Source organism: Arachis ipaensis, chromosome B5 (genome assembly GCF_059453495.1).
Source record: "Arachis ipaensis isolate K30076 ecotype BB chromosome B5, ASM5945349v1, whole genome shotgun sequence".
NCBI lineage: Eukaryota > Viridiplantae > Streptophyta > Magnoliopsida > Fabales > Fabaceae > Arachis > Arachis ipaensis.
This window is the reverse complement of record NC_142440.1, coordinates 109,879,574-109,884,703: the sequence shown is the minus strand read 5'-3', so window position 1 is coordinate 109,884,703 and position 5,130 is coordinate 109,879,574. Positions and strand designations below refer to the sequence as shown.

At 37.5% G+C, this 5,130-nt stretch overlaps 1 pseudogene; it reads left to right on the top strand.

The window, feature by feature from the left end:
• Positions 1–3,190: 3,190 nt before the first annotated feature.
• LOC148565347 (uncharacterized) lies at positions 3,191–4,660 on the top strand (annotated as a pseudogene).
• The last annotated feature ends 470 nt before the right edge of the window (positions 4,661–5,130 follow it).

The window sequence follows — 5,130 nt, the reverse complement described above, 5'->3', positions numbered from 1 at the left end:
CTTCAAAAAGGTTGAGGTAACTATTCCCCTTTTTGATGCCATTCGCCAGGTACCTAATTATGCTAAGTTTCTAAAAGATTTATGCATGAATAAAGATAAAATACATGATTTAGAAACTATTCCTCTAGGTACCTCTATTTCTACTTTAATGGGTGCTATACCGGAAAAATGTGGTGATCCGGATCCATGCATGGTTACTATTACTATAGAGGGTGTACAATTTTTTGACTGCATGTGTGATCTAGGTGCATGTGTTAGTATTATGCCATTGTCTGTATATGATGCCTTGAGGCTCCCACCCTTGAAAAGGTCGGCAGCACGTTTTGTTTGGCAGATAAGAGCATAATCTCAGTGGTTGGAATTGCTGAAGATGTGCTTGTGAGCATTAAGGGGTTGACATTCCCTATTGACTTCTACATTTTGGAGATGCCCCTAATGACTCAGAAAGACCATCATCCATCATGCTTGGAAGGCCATTTCTGAAGACTTCGAGGTTCAAATTGGATGCCTTCTCGGGAACTTACTTTTTTGAGATAGATGGCAGAACAATGAGCTTCAACCTGGATGAAGCTATGAAGCACCCTCTGGAAGATCACTCCATCTTCCAGTGCGACATTATTGAAGAGACAGTGGCTGCAGTTCACCAAGAAGAAGTAGAAAAGATGCACACGGAGCAAGGTGCAAGTGTGGGAAAACCCTCTGAGCTTACTGAAGATACCTTGCTACCACCAATGGCTCCAGATGATCAAGTGCCTAGCCATGAGCTGAAAATAGAGTTAAAGCCCCTTCCACCCCACCTCAAGTATGCTTACCTTGAGGATAATCAGAAGCTCCCAGTTATTATTGCAAGGGAACTCACTTCCCAACAAGAGGAGCAGTTGCTTAGTGTGTTGAGAAGACTGATAAACCACTATTTCATGGTTTATCTTGTGCTCAATTGAGTGATTTTTATCAACTCTTTACCTACTTATTCATACTATTTGCATGGTTTTACATTTGCCTTCCTAATTATGTGCTTTGATTGAAAACATGCTTCTTTGGCCTTAAGTTCCCTATGTTTAAATCCTCTCTTATTACCATTAGATGCCTTGATATGTGTGTTAAGTGATTTCAGAGATTACAGGGCAGGAATGGCTCAGAGGATGGAAAGGAAGCATGCAAAAGTGGAAGGAATACAAGAAGTTGGAGAAATTGCTAAGTTGTCCAGCCTGACCTCTTCGCACTCAAATGGCTATAACTTTAGCTACAGATGTCCAAATGAGATGGTTCTAGTTGCGTTGGAAATCTAACGTCTGGGGCTTCGATTTGATATATAATTTGCCATAGCTGCCCCGAAGCCAGGCGACGCGAACACGTGGGTCACGCGGACGTGTGACCTGGCAGAAACGCAATCCACGCAAACGCGTGGACGACGCTTCCACGTCACTTTCCCGCGACCTGTACGTACCAGAATACACTGGGGGCGATTTCTGGGCTGTTTTTGACCCAAGTTTTGGCCCAGAAAACACAGATTAGAGGCTATAAAGTGGAGGAATACATCCATTCATCATCATAAGCTCATAATACACAATTTTAGGTTTTAGATGTAGTTTTTAGAGAGAGAGGCTCTCTCTTGTCTCTTAGGATTTAAGATTAGGATTCCTCTTAAAGGATTTAGGATTATTTCTTCTCAATTTCTAGGTTTAATGTTCTTTTTATTTATTTTATCAATTTAGTTTATGAACTCTTTATGTTTAGATTAATTTTCTTTTATTAATGCAATTGAGGTATTTCAAATTTATCACTTCTTCTATTGTTTGTTATTAATTGATGTTCTAAGTTAGATCCTAACTTGATTTTGGAGTTGATTGATATTTGGAGACCCTTGAGTTGAATTACTCAAGAGTTAAATTGTAATTGGGTTTATTGTTAGCTGGCTCTCTAGTCACTAATGCTAATCCTTCCCAAGGGAGAGGATTAGAACTTGTGAATAGAAGTAGACTTCCAACTTACTTGACTTTCTTTTACTTTACTTGGTAAAGGATAACTAAGTAGAAGTAACCTTCAATTATCAATTGATCTTGAGAAAAATCCAACAAGGATAGAAGTTCCGATTAATCTCTCCTAATCAAGGCTTTTTATTGTTATTATTTTTTTTCCTCTGCCATTGCTATTCTTGCTTTTTATCTTAATCCAAAACCCCAAAACACACTTTTTCATAACCAATAATAAGAACACCTCCCTGCAATTCCTTGAGAAGACGACCCGAGGTTTAAATACTTCGGTTATCAATTTTAAAGGGATTTGTTACTTGTGACAACCAAAACTTTTGTATGAAAGGACTCGTGTTGGTTTAGAAACTATACTTACAACGATGATTTATCTGTGAATTTCTAGACCATGCAAAAGTTCTTTCATCAAAATGGCGCCATTGCCGGGGAATTGCAAACGTGTGCCTTATTATTGGTTAATGTAAATATTTTCTTTTGCTTGTTTATTTGTTTTTATTTTTGTTTTTATTTTTTCTTTTTCGTAAATTTAGAGGTTATTGGTTTTTATTTAGTTATTAAAAATTATTTCAAAAATTTGTTCTTCGTGTTCGTCTTGACGTTCAAGTTGTTCTTAGTTGTTCATCTTGACCTTCAAGTTGTTCTTAGTTGTTTTCTTTGCTTTGATCTAAAAATTCTGAGTTTGGTGACATTTTATTATTTTTCTCTTTCATCATTAAATTCAAAAAAAAAAAATTTTCTATTTATTTTAATTGAATTTTCGAAATTTGCATTTAAAAAAATTCAGATTTTTTTTTAAAATTTTTTTTATCTTATCTTATCTTAATTTTTAAATTTCAAAATTCAAACCTTTTTCAAAAATCATATCTTTTTCAAAATCTTATCTTATCTTATTGCAAATTCAAATTTCAAATTTTAATTAAATTCCAAAATTCAAAATTCAAATTTCAAAATTTAAATTTAAATTTTAAAAATCAAATATTTTCAAAATTTAAACCTTTTTCAAATCTTTATCTTATATTGTTGACTTTTTCAAAATTCAAAATCCAAAATTTAAAATTCAAATTTCAAATTTCAAATCTCAAAATTAAAATTTCAAAATTTAAAATTCAAAATTTAATTTTCAAATTCAAAATTTAAATTTCAATAACCTTTTAATTTAAAATTGTTTTTATTTTCGTTTTTAATTTTTATTTGCTACTATGAACTCTCACCCCTCTGGCTATGAGTCTGGGTACAATTATGTTGCAGGAAGAGGAAATCACAATGAGAACAGGCATCAGGGTTGGAACAATCAAAGATGGGAGGAGCCACAAGGATTTGATCAACCCTCATAGCAACAACCACCTCCAATGGACTATCAACAACCACTACCATATGCCTATAAACCCTCTCCTCAACATGACTTTGGACCACCATACTCACAAGCCCCTTTTCACCATTCACCTCCATATGACCCTAACTCGTATCCACCATGCCAACCACTTTATGAGCCAAATGAACCCTCCTATCCACCCCAAACCTCCATGGAGAAAGCACTTACTGATCTAAACTCTACTATACAAGCTCTCGTTGCCTAAATCGGACCACCAAATACCTTCAACAATCAACCTTCAAGCTCTAGTGCACTTCCTTTTTAACCACAGAATGATCTCTCCATCCCATCACCACCATTCATGGAAGAGCACCCACATCCATCAATCTGGGAGCAACATGATCCCAATGATGCTATTGACATGGAACAAGAGAGAAGTGATCATCTTCGCGAATCCATACTTCATAAGGAGCTAGAGGAGGCCTTAAAGGTGAAGGTAGTAAAGACCCTTGAAGATGAAAGAATAGTTGAAAGGAGTTGTCATGGAAAGAAAATCATCAAGGATGAGTACGATTTTATATTAAAACTAATGGACAAAGCAGTAATTATTGAAGAAGAAAAAGTGGTTGAAGACTTGGGAGATGCTGAACCTCCATGGGAAAGTCAAGACATAGAGCCTCCTTCCAAGACAGTTGCATTTGATGTTGAGGAGGGTGTACAACCTCCAAGGCATGTCATGGTTAAAGACTTAGAAGAGGTTGATCAAGAGATGGAGATTCAAGAAAAAGAGGCACAACCTCCCCTGCCCTTGATGAGCAATGAATAAGAGATGGAATTAGAAAAAAGCTACCAAGAGGAAGAGGTTGAAATTGAAGAAGCTTGCAAAGAGGTGGAAGATGTCAAAGAAAAGCACAAGGAAGTGGAGCTTGCAAGTTCATTAGAGACACCTCCCCCAAGGCTATTACTGTCCAACACAATGTTTAAGTGGGTGAAATTCCTACCCTTGACCTTTACCCTCCCACTTGAATATGTGCTACTGGAGACGGATGGTCAACTTAGAGCTCTTTGTGGCATTAAGAGTAAGAGGAAGATGGTCAGTGGTAAGAATTGTCCTGCAAGGTTTATTATGGTTGGAAGCTTTAAGTTTAAACGCAAAGGTTGGTGTAGAGCTCAATTGAATGGGTCTGGGAAGTTGTTTGGACGCTTCAGTGAGAATTATAAGGCTGAACCACCCAGATGGAATCATGATAATCAACTTGAAGACGGGTGTAGAAACAAGATTTGGGATCCCGGAGGCCATTGGAATCACAAACATTGGTGGAGATTCCTGGATGAGTTCAAGCACAAGCCACCATAACAAAGGACTCTCCAAATGTCCAACTTAAGGACAATAACCAAAAGTGCTAGGTGGGAGACAACCCACCATGGTATGATCGTTCCTTTTTCATTTTTATTTAGTTTTATTTGTTTTCGAGTTTTATTTTATTTTATTGCATTGAACCTGGAGTTTTGCATAACATTCATATTAGCATTGCATTCTGCATACTGCATTATTAAAAAAAAAAACACGCACGCGACGCGGCAGTATCGCTGACGCGTCTGCGTCACCAGTGCGTTGTGAAGAAAAGAAAGTAAACAGAAAGTCACGCGAAAGCGTGGCTGGAGGCGTGCATTAGGCACAAATATGCCCACGAGACTGCGTCGCCCACGTGGCCGCGTCATTTGAAAAATAGCCTCCCCACGTGTCTGCGTCACCCACGCGAACGTGTGGCCCTATAAAATCGACGTAAATGGCTGTATAGCAGTATGTTGGGCTGGAATGGGGCT